General features: G+C 39.6%; 1 protein-coding gene across 4 annotated transcripts in view; it reads right to left on the minus strand.

Moving 5' to 3' along the window:
- PCDH19 (protocadherin 19) overlaps positions 1-23,331 on the minus strand; it is a 117,279-nt gene that overhangs the window by 69,941 nt on the left and 24,007 nt on the right. The gene's annotated exons all lie outside the window — the stretch shown is intronic.

Raw genomic sequence — 23,331 nt, forward strand, 5'->3', positions numbered from 1 at the left:
ACCATCAGACTCCCAGCAGCAAAAATCAGGACCAATTTTAAACTTAACTTTCAAAAAACAAAAGTTAACACTGTCAGAAACATAACGCTGTACTGTGTCAGACAGCATACTCCTCAACCAGTGTGGTTGATGTCTCCTTTCCTTTCCCCACATTGTTCTCAGCTTCCTCCCTCCACAGCTCTCTCTTGGTCAATTTTTCAAATATGTTTAGAGACCCCTTTCTTCTTTCACTCTTATGTACACACCTTTCTCTCGAAGGAAGCTGGTACACCCTTTCCTCATCCTGGTCGGCTCAATACCTGTGTCTATTTGATAGCAAAGAAACACTTTTATCGGGGCTAAACCAGTAGAAACAGGTGTGGGCAGTCATTTCTTAACTGTGTGTGTGTGTCTATATATACGTATATTATATATAATTTTTGTGAGGGAAACAATGATGTACCTTTGTGTATAGGTATTTTTAAATGTTGGTTCCTGGTAGACCCAGCTTCATTTAGGGTCAAAAGTTACTCTGGGCCCGGTGCAGTGGCTCACGCCTGTAATCCCAGCACTTTGGGAGACCGAGGTGAGCAGATCACAAGGTCAGTTGATTGAGACCATCCTGGCTAATACGGTGAAACCCCGTCTCTACTAAAAATACAAAAAAAAATTAGCCGGGCGTGGTGGTGGGTGCTGTGGTCCCAGCTACTCGGGAGGCTGAGGCAGGAGAATGGCGTGAACCCAGGAGGCAGGGCTTGCAGTGAGCCAAGATCGCGCCACTGCACTCCAGCCTGGGAGACAGAGCGAGACTCCGATTCAAAAAAAAAAAAAAAGTTACTCTGGTGATTGTTTCTTGCAGATGGTCATAAGCTTCAAAAAAAAAAGCACATAAGAAAAAAATGTAAAAGAAAAATCCTACAAAGCCTCCAATCACAGAGCCTTCAAGATGAAAATAGAAAAAGTTCTTACTAGCTGTGTGCCCTTGCAGACATCATGGAGCCTCTCTGACTCTTGATTTCCTAATCTATAAAATGGAAATAATATCAGCCGGGTGCGGTGGCTCACGCCTGTAATCCTAGCACTTTGGGAGGCCAAGGTGGACGGATCACCTGATGTCAGGAGTTTGAGACCAGCCTGCCCAACATAAAACCCTGTCTCTACTAAAAATACAAAAAATTAGCCAGGCGTAGTGGCGCATGCCTGTAATCCCAGCTACGCGGGAGGCTGAGGCAGGAGAATCGCTTGAACCCAGGAGGCAGAGGTTGCAGTAAGCCAAGATCACGCCACTGCACTCCAGCCTGGACAACAAGAGCGAAACTCCATCTCAAAAAAAAAAAAAAAAAAATGGAAATAATATCTGTCCCAAATACCTTCTAGGGGATTTTTTTTTTTAGGACCAAATGTGCAAGCACTTTCCAAAACTGTGAATCACCAGACAAATGGCAAGTCTTCTTATCAGGTCGTAAACTTGATTTCTTCTGAATATTTATTTCTATGTCCAACTAAACTCCCATTGAATATTGTGAATAGTTTTCTTTCTGAGGTTTCCTACTAGGATATTTTATCTCAGTCTCCCTTTACGCTATCAGAAAAAGAATAATGTGATGAAGAGTTGTGTTTTTGGCATGGGAAGTTTTATATATATATATATATATGGGCATATAATATATATTCTGTACATGATAAATATATATAAAACATATTTTATATATAATATATTTATTTTATATATATATTATTTATATATATAAAATAAATATATTATATACCCAACTTCTCTAATTGCTGATTCAATAGGAATACAAGGAGCCCCATCTACCACAGCAGACACTTTAGGTAGAATGTGCGTGCATGTGTGTGTGTGTGTGTGTGTGAGAGAGAGGGAGAGGGAGAGAGAAAGAGAGCTAAAACTCAGCTTAAAGAGAGTTGAAATTACCTCACACCATCTGAAATTATGTGAAAAGCAAGATTTCAGACATTTTAAAAGCTTTTATAAACTAGTTTTCTTTGACCCATTTTCTTCGACCCATTTTCTTCCTTCATCATGATTGAACTGTCACAGAGTATCCTTTCTTTACGGCAGGGTTGGGGGAGGGGAGTGAGGGAACCTCATGCCATGATTGAGTAACACACATTAGCATGCATAATTCAGAGTTGTCGGCTGGAAAGGAGCCATTCAAGGGCTAGTGCAGTATTTGGATAGGAAAACAGGGTTAAAGGACAGGGGCAAATTGACCAGAGCTTTCTATGATCCAACTCAGGACCTCCTTGGAGCCTGACTGTGGGCTCACACTACCATTCCTCAGGGGTGTGCTGTCCAATAGCATAGACATTAGCCACATGTAGCTAGTTAAATTTAAATTCACAAAATTTAAATTAAATTAAAATTTTAGTTTTTCAATCATAGTAGCCACATTCCAAGTGCTCAGTAACCACATGTGGCAACCATGTCCTGGACAGAGCAGACATAGAACATTTCCATCATCACAGAAAGTTCTACTGGACAGCAGTACCTTAGAGAGAAACCGGAGGCTTGTCACCCAGGATTCGCCGGTTCTGAAATGTTACCTAAGGAAATATAAGGAATATACTTACCTCTATCACATCACCTAACACATTGTGTTGCTTAGTTATATCTCACCCCCACTAGGTTGGAGAACTCCTTAAGGGCAAGAACCACACCTTTAGTATTGGTATCTTCAGTGCCTGTCACTGTTCCTGGCACTGGCTAAATGCTCAACCACTGTTGGTTAACTGATTAACAGCTGATAGGAATCTCTCACCTGTCTCTTTCATAGATTGAATCAGAAATGCAAAGTTTGCAAAGCTCTTTTAAGAAAGGCTGATGTGCTTCCTAGACTTGTATTTCTTTCAACATTTCCCAAGAACTTAGTAGAAAAAACTGGCTTTAAGTCAAAACCAAACTAATGTTGTTTCCCCATCCCTCTATTCCCATTCCATTGAAATGCCAATGTGTAATATACATAATATTGAACATGATATAATCCACACCTTCAAAGACAATGTTTCACAATCTAGCACAATGAGAAACACCTGTAGAACTGTGTATCTCAATGGCCCAATTTTAAAAATTATTTTCTCAAATAACACCTTGCATTAATATAGCAATTTTTTTTTTTTACAAAGCCTTGACCTATGCTCCCTTCTAATAACCACAACAGTCTGCAGATGTATATAGGCAAAATACTCCTTTCCCCTTTTAACAGATGGAAAAACTGAGGCCCAAAAGTTTCTGAATCCATGATCATAGCCAATTACTGGCAGAGTCAGAGCAAGAACCTAAGACTCCTTCTTTCCAAACCAGGGGACCTTCCACCCAGTCTAAATTCATAAACGGTAGAAAATGGAAGCCCAATTGGCTCACTTACTGTTTTTGCTTTCAATCTATAGTCCCTTTTGAGATCTATCCTTCATAAATTAAAAAATATATATTTTTATGCAATATTAATTATTTCTTCAGGCCATGGTAGAGCCTACAGTAGCTTTATTGCCAAATGTAGTCATTTGCAAAGGTTCTCGAAATCATTACGGCAACCTGACAATGCTATGCTGTCCACTGAAAGCTTTGAAAAACTGAAAAATTCCCCTTTGGGCTCATGAACAATCACAGAATATATACTCGTAAAGCATTAAAATTCAATATGACCTTAGAGTTCATCTAATCTATTATCTCTCTTGCACACGCGCACATACAAACGTGTGCGTGCACACACACAATATTTTGAAGATAAGGAAATGGGCCCAGAGAAACTTACAACCACCCCCAAAGCAACGCAGCTGGTTATTGGAAACTCAGGCATGGATTCAGAACTGAGCTCTTCTGACATTCTCTATACTTGCCCAGCTCCTTCTTGTTAGTTCTCTTAAGAAATCCTAGAAGAATAAAACCTAATACTCAAAGTCTTGTCAACTAAATTTCTCATGGGAGGAAAAAAGTGAAATTTAGTGTAAATTATGTTTGTAGATCACTTCTTCTCAATACCCTATCATTAATAAAAGTAATTGTTCCTAGGGATACTGTAGAAAGAGGATGTATGATCCACCCAAGGAAATAGACTGCCTTTAGCTGAGTGATCCAGATTATATTGAATGATAAAGCTCTGTGAAATATGGCCTCATTCTAGCAAACAACTTGCTTTGTTGCCACTTAAATTGCTCATTTATAATTGCTAGAGATAAACTGCAATCAAAATACAGTATCTTCTATTAGTTTTGCCCACTGGGGATTGTTCGATCATAGTGAAATTATCTAAAAGGTAAATTTTCTCATTTTTACTGCCTCAGTGGAAAGAAACTCTCTGGCATTAGACCACCAAGGGGAGCTGGAATGATGACAAGTATTGCTCCCTGGTGAAGGGAACATTTTTCCTCTCTAAATAGTACTGAGCAACTAACTATAACCTTCTGCCTTTGCAACTAACACCTAAGTAGAAAAGGGAAAATCTGTTCTGCTCACTTCCTAAAAGCATCCATCTCAGGCTTACTTGCTTTCCCGTGTTGGAGTCATACCTTTGCAGTTCAGATTTCAGTAATTCATATTTGGTGAGCATTCGGATAGAGCTAGGCTGCTGTTTCTATTTTTATAAAGGTTTGCTGGGCAAATTGTGGTATAAACAAGGTTACAAGGAAAATGTTTAAACTAACAAGAATAAATTGTTTTTAAGCACTTTAGAAGCAATTTACAAACAATAAGTATGTTAATTGCACATCATTCTTATTTATTCATTAAAACAAGTCCAAGGACTTCTACTTGGCAAAACTTCCTGGCACAGACTTTATTAGTCTACTTCTTCTCATTCTATGAACTTGAAAGTAATAAAATTGCATTTCTTTTCTACCAGTAATTCTGACTGCCCTACCACCAAATAAGTCTCAATCAGACTTGACTATGCCATATAAAGCATGAGTAAAATGAAAAGCCATCAGCCCCGGGTCAAAAGACAAAAAAGTCACTGAAGATCCTGCACTATGTTTAAGACTTCTCTTTGCACAAGGTGCAGGCAACCAGTAATGAAAAGGGGTAGATGGAATCGATGAGAAGGGTAGAAGAAAAAGGCAAAAACAGATCATTCAGAGGCTTCCCCACAATTGAAAAGATTTGCCTCATGCTCCCTAGCTGTCCTCGACTGACTGTTGCAGAACAAATGACAGCTTGTACAGCTCAGGGCTGAAATAATTTAATTCAATTCAACAAATACTGTTAAGACTATGTGTCAGGCCCCATGGGAGACGCTAGGGATCTGGAGATTAACCCGATTCCACTCCTGCCCTCAAGGAGTTCACATTTCTAGTGCTGGGGACAGTTAAATGGAGAGACAATTATAATGCAGGGTTGTAAGTGCTACCATAGTGGTATCTCAGTCTATTTGTGCTACTATAACAAAATACCTGAGACTAGGAAATTTATAAAGAAAGGAAATTTATTTATCACAGTTCTGGAGGCTGGGAAGTCCAAGATCAAGGTATCAATAGATTTGGTGTCTGATGAGAGCCGCTCTCTGCTTCCAAGATGTTACCTTGTTGCTGTATCTTTCTCTGGACGGGAGGAACACTGTGTCCTCACAAGGCAGAAGATGGAAGGACAAAAAGGTGCTGGTTGGTTCCCTGGAGCCATTTTGCAGGGCCAATAATCCCATTCATAAGGGTGGAACCCTCATGACTTAATCACCTCTTAAAGGCTCCACCTTTTAATACTATCACATTGGGTCTTAGGTCCCCAACATATAAATTTGTGGGGAACACCAACATTTAGGCCATAGCAAGTGGTATATACAGTGTGCCATGGGAGCACGGAGGAGAGAGCAACAGAGAAGAAAGCCTCCATGGGTAACACATGCCATCAGAAGTGCCCTCAGACTATATGATCTAAGGGGGATAGACCTAGGGAAAATATTTGGTTTGGGGGAAGAGTTTGCTTCTCTCTAGCTGTGATTTTGGATTTTGCAAGTTACATATAAATGTCAGGGGAGAGAGAAAGACAGAACGTAAGCCATGCTTAATAAAATCAAGCAACTTCTCTACAGCCACAAATCCAGCTGGATTTGGGTTGGCTCTTCCGTAAAGTTTGGAAGATGAGTTACATTCTGTACAAGTGCTAGAAAAATCAATATCCGAAGGGGTAGCTAATTAAACCACAGAGACTTATTTTTTGAGCCAGTAAAGGTTTTCTCCAGTGGTCAGATGTTCATGAATTTCAAATTCTTTTTGCAGACTTCGCATAAAGATGAGTCCTGAGACAAGTCAACCCTAGCTTGGATAGCCTCTGAAAACTGGCTCTACTCCCCTTGTCAAGGATAGGAAAGGCAGACTGAGCTCTTGCCTGCAGCAGCCTGTAGGTGGAGACCTTCACCTTCCTGAGCAGGTCAGTCCCACTCTCTGTCAGCCCTATGAATAGAGAATACACCATAAAACTTCTACACTTGGTGGGGAGCAGAGAGAGCTTTCCTTTCACCATTTATGGACTTTAAGGATGTGGATTTTATGCTTGTTTTCTTCCTCTCCTGATTGCTTGACACTGTGCCTTTTCTCCAAAAGAAGCTGAAAAGTTACTGGGTCACCTTTCTCCCTTCCAGGAGCTGCTGGACCCTGAGTCCCTTCCTGTCTCTCACCAACTAACTGTGTGCCATCCCTAGAGGCCTGACCCCATTCAGTGCCCAAAAGAGGAAGAAGGTCACAAGAAGAAACAAGAGAAATCTTGGGTCGCTCAGAAACACTGTCTCTACTCTGAGAACGATGTTTCTGTGTCTTCTCTTCCTGGATAAGAGGGCCTGAAGGACTCTAAGGCCAGAGTCTTTCTGTCCACCACAGGCCTTAAGCCAACAATGTACACATTGTGTTGCTGTGCAAACAGGGATTACTTTTATCTCTTCCCCCCAAAGTTTCCTCTGCTGTGCTTTGGAAAAGTAAATCAATAAGGCATGAGAAGATAGAGAATTAATAAACAAAGGTATGAATGACCTCTCCCTAGGTGTTCTAAAAAGAATAAGGTGGTCAACCATATTATAAAATTTGCCTTTTGAAATTTTATTTTCAGAAGTTAATATTTCTTCTGTCATTTGGGCATATTATTATTACTATTATTATTACTACTACAAATGCCTTTTGGAAAAAAGCCTATAGCACCAGTAAATTTAAAAATTTCCCACTATGTGTTCATCTTCTCAATATTCCTAAGAGGAAATCAAGCCACATCCAAGGTTTTTCCAAGATATTAACTCCTTCCTAACCCCACTAAAGCATACCACTACAAAGCTGCTAAGGGTCTCAAGAAGATGGAAGACAGCATAACAGCCATCAGTCCATCTTTTCTAGGAACCCCAACTCTGTCAGTGGTGAGCATCTGTTTTTTAATGATTAGAAGATTAAATACAGAGCACTCTACAAAGGGAAGGGAAATCTCCATGATCACCCAAGGGTCAGTCTTTGGCCTTATACCTAAGAACGAATTGCCCTTGCTGAGTATGTGAAAGCTGTTGTGCTGGTCAGTTAGCTGGTCCTAGACTCAAATACTATAAATATTTGTACTCAACGTAACTAATTAACAAGCCAAACACTAAGAAGAATGTGTCATGCTTTTGTGAAAGTTTAGTTTTAGTCTCTTCATTTCAACACATTTGCCTAGTGCAGATCAATGTTAAGGTTGGCTTCATACAACTTTTTGCCTCTCTCATAATTAAGCAGTATGAACATTGTTCCACAAGTGATGTGGTCTCCAGGCCGTTTATCAGTCTCTTAACCTCCCTTGAAGCTCATTCTAGTGTGTCAGTGTTTCACATAAAATAAGGCATCCAGAATCAGACATCATTATCCAGATGTAGTCTGAACAGCAAAGAATTCAGAGGGACTAATACCTCCTATTATCAGAAAACTATACCTCCTTAATGAGACCTAAGATTACATTTGTTTTAGCGGTTCATTTAACTTCAACGTGATTCCCTCATAACATATCTACCCTTCCCAAACACTCCTTCTATTTCGGCATCACCAGCTCCACTCTGGATTGGTGCTGGGTTGGAACTTCCAAAACGACCACCAGATAGGCAAGCAGAGCCACTGAAGGAAAAGAGGACCAAAAGGAAAAGTAACAGTCCTCCCAAACAAAAGAAATTCTACTGGAAAAGAAAGGGAACAGAGCAGTTAACAGTGTTACCAATGCACACAGATGTAGAGGGAAATTTGGGGACTACCAGACCTCGTGGTAGGGAAAAGAATATCACAGCTGTGCCTACTGCATTCTTCATTTGTAAACAACTAATTACTTCTGCTCACAAAAGTAACACCACATCATACATAAAGGCAGAAATCAGCACAAATAACCAAACTGTTGTCTACTTGAAGAATAAACTGAAAGGAAAAAAAGAGTTCTCTAAAACTGTATTCTAAAGCTGTCTATTTAGCCTTTATTGAAAGTCAGACTCTCCTAGACGTATTTTTCCCTGACCTAATCTTTTGTTCTTCTATGCCCCTCCCCTGCTAACCTCTCTGCACGATTAAGAATTTGGTAAATATAGTCAATTATTCTAAAGGTGCCAAAACTCTCATTTCAACTTGTTTCCCAGTTAATGTACCATAGCAGAGAATGAATCGCTATTACAAGGAACTAAAAATAAAAATGTTTCAGAGTCCATAATTGGCTTGTCTTGCTGGACTTTTTACGCAGCCAAAGTACCAGTTCCAGACTATTAGCCCTTGGTTTGTAGGAGAATAATATAATATATTTCCTCATTAAAATACTTTGCTGTCTACCATTTAAAAAGTAAAAGATGCATTTTTTCCTATAATCTTTCATTTTTAGGAGGTTTTGAAGCTTTGGAGGCACAATGAAAGGACAAGAAAAAACAAATAGGTACTCTGCTCTAAAAATCAGCCATTACCTTCATTAACATTTTCCCTCCTTCTAAGCCAGTTTTCTAGCAGTTCCACAATACACCAAATCAAAAGGTCATTTGTTTTCCAAAGAATACAACAGTGTGTGTGCATGTGTGTGTGTGTGTGTGTGTGTGTATGCATGTGTTTAAACTCAAATGCCAGTAATTGCCTAGGTTGGAGGCTGAAGGTTTCTAATAAAATTATGGCAATCAAACATTTGAAATCACAAATTCACAGATCCCTAGACACAGGTTAAACCAAATGAGACTTGTGGCTTTGTAATCATGTCATCGTGGTCCTTCCTACTAGAATCCAGGGATACCAAATGTTTGGTGGTCCATCTGTGGCTTTTAGCTTAATACAATTAGTAGCTGTGTATTGGCCTCCATATGTAGTATGTGTTAGTACTTTCTACTACTTCCATCACACTTATCACAATTGCAAGTAATTATCTGTGTAATTATTTTTTAAACGTCTATCTCCTGTACTTTGGGCTCCAAAAGGGTAGGGGCAAGTGTGTTTTGTCCTTAAATGTGTATTCTATACCTGGTAGGATATAAAGGTAGGTAGAGTAGGCATTAATTAATGAATGAACCATCTGCTTTGCTGGAGAAGAAAGTTTGTGTGTGAAGTGGTAAGAAATAAAATTAGGCCTCATTGAAGCCTTACCTAACCATGCTATTTAAATTTGCAAATTTTCTCCAAAACTCATTATCTTCCTTTTCTGCCTTATTTTTCTCCATATCACTTATCTTCTAAAATACCATACATTTCACGTATTTATTTTGTTTATTATCTCTCTTCCCCTGCTAGAATGTTAACTCCATGATGTTAGAAATTTTTTGTCTGTTTAGTTTACTGCTGTTCCTGGAACCCTGAAAACAGCTCCTGGCACAAAGTGTTTATCAAGTGAATGAAGGTCCTTCATGGACGAGACAAATGACTATACACACACACACACACACACACCCACACACACACACAAAACTTAAAAATACTAAATATATGATACCATGGCCCATTTAATAATAACATATCAAGAAATGGAGGCCAGGCACAGTGGCTTACACCTGTAATCCCAGCACACTGGGATGCCAAGGCGGGTGGATCACTTGAGGTCAGGAGTTCAAGACCAGCCCGGCCAGTATGGTGAAACCTCATCTCTACTAAAAACACAAAAATTAGCCAGGAGTGGTGGCGCACGCCTGTAATCCCAGCTGCTTGAGAGGCTGAGATGGGAGAATCCCTTGAACCCAGGAGGTGGAGGCTCAGTGAGCCAAGATCACACCACTGCACTCCAACCTGGGTGACAGAGCAAGACTCCACCTCAGAAAAAAAGAAAAAGAAATGGGTCTCTGTGTGTCAGTTTTCAGCTTCCTAAGATGTCAGAACCTGATCCTGATCTCTGACTTAGTAGGACAGGGACACCTGGAGAACCCTAAACCACTCCGTCTTCCATATATCCTGTGCAGCTTCCAAGCACCACCAAGCCACTTCTGCAATAGAAAGCCTTTCTTCCCTAACAGGGCAACTGAAAGTAAAATAGAGGAAGCTACCTTCTGATCATGAGATTCCAGTATGACATGGGAAGAAAGTGCCTTGGCACTTTTTCTAACGTATTAATCTAACACCCTCTGCTAAAAGCTTTTTACCAGAATTCCTCCCAAACTTGAATTTTATGGGTCAGCCAGAATGCTGGCACTGACCTAGAAATCTCAATTGCTGAACAGGCATTGAAACAAACAAAATAAATGGGCATTTATATTCAATAGAAATTTGTGGCGTGAGCAAGGCATCTGGAATTCATGAAGTACTAAAAGCCTCTTGCTTTTTTGGGGAAACTCTGTTCTAGCTGGTGTAGAAGAAAGGAGACTCTGGATCAGAGACTTGAGGTTCAAGTCCTGTTTATGTGTGATCTCAGAAAAATACTTAACTTTCATATAATTTAGTTTATTTACCTGTAAAGCTAGGATAATAATGTTTCCAGTCTCAAAGAGTTGTTGGGAGGATTAGTTAATATATGAAAAGTACTGAGCCCAGAAACTGACATAGATTAGATGTTTAATTAACATCCTCAGTTCTCTTTCTGCCTTGTGTCCCTTCTCTTCTGTTTTTGTTTTTGTTTTTGTTTTGATGGAGTCTTGCTCTGTCGCCAGGCTGGAGTGCAGTGGCACGACCTCAGCTCACTGCAACCTCCGCCTCCGGGGTTCAAGCAATTCTCCTGCCTCAGCCTCCCGAGTAACTGGGACTACAGGCACGTGCCACCACGCCCAGCTAATTTTTGTATTTTTAGTAGAGACGGGGTTTCACCATGTTGGCCAGGATGGTCTCCATCTCTTGACCTTGTGATCTGCCCTCCTCAGCCTCCCTCGGGATTATAGGCGTGAGCCACCTCCCCCAGCCTCCTTCTCCTAGTTTTATGCAGGAAATGGAGAGAAATTGATTTGCTGTTCAAAACCATCACAAAAAGTCTTAAAGTCCTTTTGTGAACAACATTTACTCTGAAAGAAAGAATCATCTCATTGGGGAAAAGAATCAGCTTCAGTTTTTAACCTCTCCCTTTCTCTCTTCTTTGCACTAGAATAAGAAAAACAACTTAATATGCTGTGATACAGAGAGAAGAAACTTGGACTTTTACCCTTTACTTTTTTAAGGAAGAGAAAGAGAAAGCTCTTCAGAGCTAACCTATTTTCCTTTCTTCGAAAAAAGAGCAAAACCACCATCAGGCAATGTTAGATGATCCCTAAGGCATTAAATAAAAAAAGGCCTCCAACAAAATTAAAACTTGGAAAACCTCAGAGGGGCAGAAATGTGGGTGAGAAAAACTCAGAATTTCCTTGTGGGGGAAAAATAAGAAAAAAAAATTATACAATGAACAGGCTGCAGAGCAAGGCAAGAAAGTTCTAGATGAGCAAAAAACAAAGCAGGGCTCTGCTAAAAGTAGAAGCCAGAGGGATGGTCTCTTGGGAGTTCTCACAGGTGACTAAAAGGAAAGCAGCAGCCTCGGGGAACTGACTATTTAGCTTCTCTTTTTAACTACTTTTTTTCAGTATGGCTTGTGCTTGCTGACTCTGAAACATCCAAAAGTAGGAGAAGGTCCCATAAAAATGAGGGTTTCTCTAAGGGAGCACCTTTGGAAGGTAGGTAGCTTTCATTGATTTCGTCATTAGCTTTCTTAGCAGAAGGATTCAAGCATTATTTTAAAGTTTACACCCCTCACCCTTTTGATAATGCTGAGGCAATATCTTGGGAAAAGGGGGACAAATAACAGTTATTAATTACCCTAATTAACCCAATTCATAAGACATATTTGTATGGCTGTCATGACAACTGCTTTGACTAACTTGCCAAGAATAGCTTAGCTGTCCATTCAAATAAATCCCTGATAATTACCAGTCTAGTTTACTGGGCTTCTGTGATAATAATAATTAGTGCTACTGTGCCAAAGGTCGCACTAAACAATTTATGAATGATGCATTTTGCATGGTGATTATGTGAGTCACAGGCAATGTACAGAATGTTTGCCATTATGCTATTAATATTAATGTGAAAGGGGGTGGCTAGATTTCAGGCAGTGACTGGCATTATGGTCTTTATAGCTAAAAATGAGCAACAGGGGGAAAATGGAAACTTTACCATTAAATAAGGCATGTCCAAGGAATCATAAGATACATTGTAACTCATTGTTTCTCTGAAGCCATCATCCATAAATTATGCTTACAAGTCTTGGATTCAAAAGAAGATGAAATATGAAATATTTGGCCAAGCGCAGTGGCTCACGCCTGTAATCCCAGCAATTTGGGAGGCCGAGGCTGGCGGATCACAAGGTCAGGAGATCGAGACCATCCTGGCTAACACAGTGAAACCCCGTCTCTACTAAAAATACAAAAAAATAGCCGGGCATGGTGGTGGGCGCCTGTAGTCCCAGCTACCCGGGAGGCTGAGGCAGGAGAATGGCGTACACCTGGGAGGCGGAGCTTGCAGTGAGCCGAGATCATGCCTTTGCACTCCAGCCTGGGCGACAGAGCAAGATTCCATCTCAAAAAAAAAGAAAAAAAATATGAAATATTTGAGCTATGGAAGTACATGCCCTGGTAGGAATGTTTGTGAAGGTAGGAACATGCTACATTACACATAGCAGGAGCTCCAGAAAGGTTTGGGGACAGCATTAGGGAAGAATAAAGTCTGTGTCTAGATGTTCATATTAAGCCCTATATGATTTTTTTCTTATTTTTTTATTATACTTTAAGTTCTAGGGTACATGTGCACAACGTGCAGGTTACATATGTATACATGTGCCATGTTGGTGTGCTGCACCCATTAACTCGTCATTTACATTAGATATACCCCCTCCCTCCACCCCACGACAAGCCCAGGTGTGTGATGTTCCCCTTCCTGTGTCCAAGTGTTCTCATTGTTCAATTCCCACCTGAGTGAGAACATGTGGTGTTTGGTTTTGTGTCCTTGCGATAGTTTGCTGAGAATGATGGTTTCCAGCTTCATCCATGTCCCTACAAAGGACATCAACTCATCCTTTTTTATGGCTGCATAGTATTCCATTGTGTATATGTGCCACATTTTCTTTATCCAGTCTATCATTGATGGACATTTGGGTTGGTTCCAAGTCTTTGCTATTGTGAATTGTGCCACAATAAACATACCTGTACATGTGTCTTTATAGCAGCATGATTTATAATCCTTTGGGTATATACCCAGTAATGGGATGGCTAGGTCAAATGATATTTCTAGTTCTAGATCCTTGAGGAATCGCCACAATGTCTTCCACAGTGGTTGAACTAGTACAGTCCCAAGCCCTATATGATTAAAGACAAGCCTCGGAAAAGAAAACCTCCCTGACTACTGGTGATAACCATGGTCAAGAAAGTAGGGCATTTCAATTGAGGATCAACATGCTATTATTCTAATGAAATGGTGCTATGGTCCAAAGGCTTTGAATAGTAACACACCTTTGAAAAATGAGTTCTAAATGTTGCTGTCACTTTTCCATACTAATAAAGTCTCTTTATGCTACACAATTAGGTTAGAAAATACAGATATCGGCCAGGTGCAGTGGCTCATGCCTGTAATCCCAGCCCTTTGGGAGGCTAAGGTGGGTGGATCACCTGAGGTCAGGAGTCTGAGACCAGCCTGACCAACATGGGGAAACCCCGTCTCTACTAAATTACAAAATTAGCTGGGCATGGTGGTGCATGCCTGTAATCCCAGCTACTTGGGCGGCTGAGGCAGGTGAATCGCTTGAACCCAGGAGGTGGAGGTTGCAGTGAGCCGAGATCACACCATTGCACTCCAGCCTGGGCAACAAGAGTGAAACTCCGTCTCAAAAAAAAAAAAAAAAAAAAAGAAAAGAAAAAAGAAAAGACAGATATCATACTCTGAATTTTAGACACACAATACATATGAGTAGTTAGAAAAGATTGGGTAGACAGCAAAAGCATTGGTCCTGTGACCTCTTTCCACTTTGACTTACTTTTGGTTCCCTTCCTTCCAGGGATTTTTTTTAAAATGACACAATATTTTATTGTTAAAGAAAAAACTTAAACCAAAGCTTGGGTTTTTACTGAATTCCTATAGCAAATAGCTTTTCTTATTAGCTAGGTCCTTTTCTAAACTATTTTCTTTTTAAATCACTGTCATTTCAAGCTTCAGACTATGCTAGGAGTGCTGTTCACATCAAATTAGAAATTTGGCATTAATGAAGTGCACTGGTTGAATTGGCAGAAAGGGATAAAAACACATCCCTTTGTTGCCAGTAACTTAGATTTTTTTTTTATCTACAGCAAATGCAGAGAAGATTCATTTATGATGAGCAATAACTGGGATTCTACAGTAAAGCATCTGAAATAGTGCCTGGCACATGTTAAGCATTCAAGGAATGAGAAGCTACATGAAGAAGGTATTAGGCAATATTTACACCATTGTGAGACACTAGATTGTGAATTTGCAATGAAGTTGAGAATGCTGAGCAATAAAATCACAACTGGTAATGCCTTCTCCACTTTCTGTTGCTTGTGGAAAACCATGACTTGCTCCACTTTGTATTACTTTTGGTTCCCTCTCTTTCCAGGGGTGAATAAAATTGCACAGTATTTTGGTACCAAAAGAAATACAACAGAGATAGATCCTAGTTTGCAAGTAATGTCAAGGCATGTTAGAGCACAGTCTACATAGCAATGTTTATTTCTCTATGCCTAATTTATGTCTCTTAGAATTATATGATTTCTAATACTGTCTTAGGTCTGTATGAAGGCAGGGCTGTTAAAAGAGTTTGTTAAGAGACCTAAGAGTTTTCTACCAACTCTACCAATAACTGCATTGGAACGTGGTAAAAGGGTTTTTTTTCACACAATTGTGTTTTTAATGTTTTCTTCCCATTATGGAACAGAATGGTGGCAATAATGACATTATGATGAACATGTTGCCTTCTAAGGTGTTTTAAATATGCCAGATACTAAACTGTTTCTAGGAAAAGAGTAAAACCAATACTTAACCTTCACGCACATAATTCTTCATCTTATGCACTGCCCTGCCCTGGATCCACCCCAGTAGATTGTAAACTCTTTGAGGGCAAGGATTATTCAGCACTCATTTTTGTAAACTCCGCAGTATCTAGCCCAGACTGATGCATAGGTGTTCAATACCACACAGCTGAAGTAAACTGAATCTGGGCAGATATGGCTAAGGCATTGAAGTGTGAGTTCAGAGCTTTGGAGAGCTGTGTGTCACAGCATGTGCAGGAGAAGTGAATCTGCAAGTGTGTAATTAACAACCCAGTGACTGCTGATGAGAAAGAGAATTCGATACTACGCAGCACTGAACACAACTTAACAAGCAGCAACTCATGTAAGGGAACCTAATACTCTACACATTGTGGAGAGAAAAATCCTGAGAGGCAGTGAGGTGTAAGGGAATCTAATCTTCTGTGAATGGAAGGCAGCCAAATAGGGTTCGATGTGATTGGAAATCCAATGTACTGGTATAGAAGGAAATCCAATACGAAATAGTGGTGAAGAGGGAATAAGCGTTGGTGATTAACCAGACTGGTCACTGGAAATTTCCTTTGTTCCAAAAACACAAAACCAAGCTGGATAAATATTCAGCCCAGGATTTCAAGTCCATTGAGAAAGGGCAGAAATGACCCTGACTATACAAACACTATTCTTAAGTTGTTCATTTATACCACACAAACTAAGGAGTAGCCTGGGCTCAACTCCCAATCCTGCTCTCACCGTACAGAAGCCATCCAAGAGAAAGCAAGCTGGCATTACCACTTGCTCCATCAGAAACAGTTACTGTGTTAAATGTCCTTTGTGTTTAGATTATTAGTGTTTTGCTGGCATGGAAATAAGAATGTGTCTATTGGGTTCTCCAGCTAACATGCAATCTGCCCACGTGGATCCTTGAGATAAGGGGGAACCCCAGAGCCCCAAAGGAAAAAGCTGAAAAGTATTTTATTGAGTAATCATTCTACTTTTAAAATAACCTGTTCGTCAATACAGCTCTTTTTCAAGCTCACTAACAGTAAGGAAATTTACATGAAAAATGGCCTTTAGGAGCCATCAGTATTATTTATGAGGAGCTATAACCGTGTCTGATGCTTTCCAATAGGCAGAATATGCTAAACTAAACCTTGCCTGTTCTTCATGTGTAGTTATTATGAGACTAGTTGGTTATAAAACACCCTGCACTTGTATTAACGTGCTAGCCAGTATAACCACCACCAGCCAAGCAATTCTTTCTGTCACTGGAACCGTCTGAACAAACTACAACAAAAGTCAGGTTAAGACATCAGAAGGAGATTAGCACTAGGGGCAGATAAACCTGAAGTGTGTGGGCTTTTGTCAGAAGACTGTACTAAGCTGCACACTTCTTCACTCCCTGCAGCTGGGCCATGGATGTCTTCTCTGATTATGTCATCGACACAAACAAGTCTCCCCTTTCGTCAGCACTGCCACACCAAGACATCTTTGGAGCAGCTTAAACTACAGCTCTCCTCTGCCTCTCACGTACCATTCACACAGCTGTCACAGACAAACATGGATCGCTCTCTGCAGCCAGAGATGTGGGAGGCAGACAGGCCACAGCTGGATTCTCTGACCTTAGGCAGAGTGAAAAGGGCACACAGTTAAGAGGGGACAATCCTCTTTGGACTTCAGTAAGGGGAAAATTCAATGAAGAAGTCAGATTAGGGAAGAAGATGAATCTCCCCCTGGCCACATCATCTTCATTATTAGGACATGTCAGGAAGCAGGGCAGCTGCTATCAGGACAACAGCCCCGGGAAAGCAAAGAAGAAGAGGAACCCAGACTGTCTGCTTTGCTATTGGCAAAACGAGTCCTTCCCAAATGAGTCACGTAGGGCACCAACAACTCTGAGATCTGTCACATACACACACACACACACACACACAATTTCCTCCCAGCTCTCAGGAACACAACTTCTTTCCCTTTATCTAGACAGTAGCTTTTGCCCACCTTTATAAAATAGGTAAGGAATGGTTGCCCTTGATGGTACTATTACAAAGAGAAAACGCCAGGATGTATCCCTGCCTTTGAGGAATGTAAAGATGAAGAGATAAAGACAATGAAATTACGGTGGCCAAGTTGAATAAAGGCTGGCTTTTGATGCGTCTATACGCCCTCTGCTGACTGTCAGACAGAACATCACAGAAAAAAAGTTGGAGCAGAAAGAGGGAAAAAGAAACAGATTGGAAGCAGAAAATAGGGAAGGAAAGACGCCTTTCTTCTCTGTAGACTGCTGTCTGTTTATCCAGAGGGAATATAAAGAGGAAGAGGCCCTTGACCTCCTATTTATCAAGAGTAGCCAAGAAAGAATATAAAATGATAAATATTGCCTTGACAGTACTCTGATTCTATGTTATAAATGTGACTAGATGAGCCTTGCATGCCCTAAAACACTATCTTACTGAGCTGCATCTGCACACCACCCATTGACATTGGTTGGGGGTGGGAGGTGGCATGGACTCAAAAGGGCCATCGAGCAGTAACTGGAGGAATGGATTTGAGCCACAAACCATCCATCTGAAGCTGGCTGCAGGCTGCTTCTTTCTTTACTTTGAAATAGATTCTTTTCATGGCTGCTTTTCTGAAATGAATTTGATTTTTTCAGAATTCATGGTAGACTCTGTGTGTTACCACAACCACCACCTCCTGCCTCAGCCTCTTTCCACTTTTTTAACGAATGGCTGTGTGTTGGATTCAAGACTTTGGCACTCAAATTCAGACCACCTTGGTGGGGGAGGGGTGGGAAATGGTTCCCTGAGATTAGGCCAAGAGTTTAATGTCAACAGCCAGCCGTCAACCATCTTCCTGTCCCCCACCTTTTTGCCTCACAGCTCCTGCTCACCCTTCAAGGGTCAACTCAAATATTACTTCCCTTCCCCCAGACTAGGTTGAGTTTCCCCATTTTACTCTTTCATAATAATATGCTCTTTTCTTTCATAGCATTATAATTTTATATTGTTGGTGTTTTGTCCCCCCACTCCATGAAGGCAGGGGACTATGTCAGTTTTACTGACCACTATTTAGCCATTATCTAGAACAACACAAAGAATGGCATAGATACTGAAAAAAATAGCATAGAATGAAATAAATTAATATATCCATAGCAAAGCAAACTAAACTATTCAACAAAATGAGTTGCTAGTATTGAAATAACCCTTAAGAAAGCATTTTGAAACACTTCCTCCAAAGTCTCTGTTCTCTGATTCTTATTCCTCCCAAACACCCAGATATATTCAGTTACTTCAAAAGTGCTGGCAGAAATGTTATGCCACAGCCTGCTTTCTGCTTCAATCACCTTTAATTTTGTTTTCAAATTCCAAATCAAAACCCGTTTCCCTGCTACAACTTACCACTGCAAGTGCTTACGCTATGTTTATTTAATTTTGCAAACCAAGGAATCAATAAAACATTGTATTGATAATATAATTTCATTGAATCCTGCAAACAGGCCATCAGCTGATACTGAACCAATTAATGTTGAATTCTATGTAGTCTCATTTGGTCTAATAGTCACATGTGATATTTACAAAGTCCATTATTCAGCAATAAAAAGTCCCAGGATTATTTGATCTATTTCTGACCTTTCTGGTTCTAAGCAATCTTCTTTTTTTGTCCACTTTGAAATATTACCTATAAAGCATTTTACAAAACTGTACTCTGTGAGCAACATAGAAGGTCCAAGGCCAAAGATAAATATTAGTTGTAAACACCTCATCTTACTAGTAGGTGACTAAACATGTAATATTACCTAGCCTATGAATGTTTAACATTGATAAGGAAAAAACTGGAAGGTCTTGGCTTACTTGAATTTCACATACCTGACTTAAAGATGAGTTAGTGCAATCCACCAACAGAGACATTGAAAGTCTTCCCTATAGTATATGTCTGTGATAATGAAAGACAGTATAATATGACAAACTGAAACCCCAGTAAGACCAAGCCTCTTGTAGCCGCTGAAGATAGCTTTTTTCTCTGCTACTCAATGACAGGGAAATTAAATTTCATTTGAGGTTAATGCTTACTTGATATGCTGTGGAGGGAATTTTTCTCCCCTTGGTTCTTTACTTACGCCAAGAGAAAGCACATCCCATGGAACATTTTAGGTAGACTGTAAAGGTTACTGGCACAATGAATATGATACACTTCTCTCTGCTACATCAATTATCAACCATTAAATTACCGTAGGCCTGAACAAAAAAGCAAGAACAAAGCAGGGAGATCTGTTTAGTGCAGAGAACCACTCCTAAAATTAATTTAAAAGAAACTGTCCGCCTGAAATGAATCATTAGATAAGCCTTGTATTTTGCACATTTCACAATGGTTGGGATGATGTAATATGGGCAATTACACACAAGCAACTAGAAAGCTGTCGTCCAAAATAGCTGCAGCACAGCTGAGGTTTACTCTGGGTCTGTGGTTTATAGCAAAGCAACAACCTTCCCTACACACACAGCCACTACAAATTCAAAGGAAAACTGCATTTGGATATCATTTTAATTATACGTGCATGGATTACAACTCTATAAGCTAGAGAAGGAAAATAATCAGCCTGTACTGAAATGAACAGAAAATGGTTAGTACTCAACTGCTGACTATTGGGAACAATATCCAGTAATTGAAAAAAAAAAAAAAGAAATAGACACAACCACCTACCTATTATTTTCTTGGCAATGCTTCACTTACAGTGAGACTCTGTTTGGCAGAGTTCACACATTTCACATTCAGGTTAAATATTATAACAGATAACCAAGCTTTTGTTCTCCCCCTCCCCAAGCCACCTAGCACTTCCTTAAAACCCCCCACAAGCATAAATTGTTCCACAAGTTGCCAAAGTGAAATTGGAGTCCCTGCCCTAGGCCACTACACTTCATCCCAAAATTGAGAAAAGAGTATAAAATATTCTTGGATAAGAGATACAAGAAGCTGGTTTCCTGGGTAGAAGTAAAACATGTCTGAGACAGAGCATAGTCCTGGGAACATGATCTCAAAAGTTCCTCACCATGAACTGGCTATTTAAAATTCATTTGTAAGTCACTTGCATGAAAGAAAGAAGAAAAGGCAGTGGCCCTGAAACAGAGCCCAGGTCTGCGGAAGCAGCAGGTCACAGGATAAGAAAGGCTTGGGGCAGTATTTATTAAAGTGCAGGTCACAACCCCAAGCCAGTGGTCCATGAAATTGCCATCTCCAGAGCTTCCTAGCTAATGGAGATACCCAGCACAGAGTCATGCAGGAGAAAGGTTGAAAAATGCCAGATTAAGGCCTAAATTGATATCCACTGACTCTGGAAAGAAAATACTAAGGGATAACATCAGAAGAGGGCTTCTGGCTCTCTGGCCAGCACATCTAGCTAACTCTGCTTCACATAGGACCTCCTCCCACTTCACATTTGAACTAGAGATGGGTGTCACAGTAAGGAACAATGAGAAACTGAAGGAGCCACTAAGGAAAAGAATACTGTGATGTAAAAAGGAATTTGTGTAACTAAAAGCAGAAAAGCACACTGAGGTGGAATTTGTTTGCAGTAACAGAATAGAGGCAAATGAAAGTTTTCTTTAATTTCAAAATTCAATTGTGTTGCCCTCTACAGTACATTGCTAGAGGCAGTAAGAATCTGATTGCCTCCTTCCAGATTAAGAGGCACAAATTAGATATTTTCCTAGTCAAAAAGAGATCATAATAGTAATAGCTACTTAACATTTACTGATGGCTTATTATGTGCCAGGTGCTTGAACACTCACATTGAATCCTCACAAGAATCTACGAGGTAGGTCCCATTACTCTTATTTTACAGATAAGAAAGCTGAGGCACAGAGAGGAAGTAATTTCCCTAAAGCCACTTGGCTCCTGACTCTAACTTCTAAAAGCAAAGATGCAATAAATCAAAATAACTATTACATGAACACTCAAGTGACAAACCGTATCTAAGAAAACATGGAGGGCTCCATACGAAATAGAGATGCAAAAGTCAAGAGCTCTCGTATGTACTCTGCCAGCTTTGTCTGATTAGAAAATGTAATGGAATAAAGAGCCCACTCAAAATAACAGTGAAACCATTAAATAGCCAGAAGTAATCTTAACAAAAAATTTAAGGAGAACTATGTAAATATACTGATGACATTAGAATGAAACATGACTAAATGGAAAGATGTCATATTTCTAGATAAAAAGACTAAATATTATATACATGTCAATTCTTCCTAAAGTTATCAGTTTGGTACATTTTCAATCAAAATCCCAACATAATCATTTTTGAAACTTAACATGACTCCAAAGTTCATCTGAAGCAATAAACAGAAAAATTGAAACTCTTTTTAAAGACAAAGAATAAGGAGAAACTAAACCTACTATCTATTAAAATCTATTATAAAGTATCAATAATCAAATCAGTGTGGTATTGGTATAGTAGACAAACAGATCAGTGGAAAATAAATGAATAGCCCAGGAAAGGGCCTAGTCTCTATAAAAACTCAACATGTTTTTCAGAAGCACCAGAAAGTTACGGTGAAGAAGAAGAAATAAACAATAAATGGTACAAACTCAACCAATTAACCATCTAGGAAAATGTTTTTTACATCATACTTCCAACTATATGTCAAAATAAATTCCTAATGAATTAAAAATGTAATGTAAAAGTGAATTCATAAAAATACTGGAAGAAATATTATATATATAGTCTCTTTGTTGGTAGAAAGTTGAATAGCTTAAAAGCAACAGAAGAAATCGCAGATTAAAGCACTGACAAATTGTTTTTTCATATGATTCCAAAACACTATGTCAAAAATAAGCATAAAAAATTAAAAGTCATTCAACAAACTGAAGAAAAGTATTTCCAATAAATTAAACCAGGGATTTACCTTAATATATATATTAGTAATCAAAGAAATACAAATTTCCACTAAAATTAGATACTCATTTTCCATCTATGAAACTAATAATTCTCCTTCCCACCCCTGTCCCCTATCCTCTTATTGGCCATTCTCCCAACAGGTCTCCATTCTAATTAATTTCCTATTTATTCTTCCATACAATTTCATGTATATATAAACCAATAAGATATATATTCTCTTTTTCCCTCCTTTTTTCACAGAAATAATAGTGTGCCCTACGCTTTTTTTTGAATCTTCCTTTTATTTAGTTAACAATATATTTAGAGATTTTCCATATCCATATATAAAACACTCCTTTAAAAAAAACTTTCCACTGACAGACATACACATTGTTTCCATTGTTGCTATTTCATGTAATACATCAATGAAGAACCTTGTATATACATCATTTTTCATGTGGTCAAGCATATCTATAAGATTAAATCCCTAAAAGTGGAATTGCTGGGTCAAAGTGTACATGCATTTGTAATTTTGAGAGATATTGTCAAATTGCCCTCTATGGGACTGGTACTAATTTATACTCCCAGGCCGGGCCCGGTGGCTCACGCCTGTAATCCCAGCTCTTCAGAAGGTGGAGATAGGCAGGTTACCTGAGGTCAGGAGTTCATGACCAGCCTGGCCAACAGGGTGAAAACCTGTCTCTACTAAAAATACAAAAATTAGCCAGGCGTTGTGGTGAGCGCCTGTAATCCCAGCTACTTGGGAGGCTGAGGCAGGAGAATCGCTTGAACCTGGAAGGTGGAGGTTGCAGTGAATGGAGATGACACCACTGCACTCAGACCCGGGCGACAGAGTGAGACTCTGTCTCCAAAAAAAAAAAAAAAAAAAATTATACTCCCACTAATAATGCATGGGACTGCCTGTTTTCCCACAGCTTCACCAGATTGGTGGTGATGTTTAAAACTATAATAATGTTTTGCCAGTACAGTGAAATGGGCTTTCATACACTGTCAGTGGGAGTACACATTGCTACAACTTATCTGGGGGAAATACCACTTTTAAAAATATATAAACCCTCAGATAAAACAATTTCA

The sequence above is a fragment of the Pan paniscus genome, chromosome X, assembly GCF_029289425.2.
Source record: "Pan paniscus chromosome X, NHGRI_mPanPan1-v2.0_pri, whole genome shotgun sequence".
In the NCBI taxonomy this organism is placed as follows: Eukaryota; Metazoa; Chordata; class Mammalia; order Primates; family Hominidae; genus Pan; species Pan paniscus.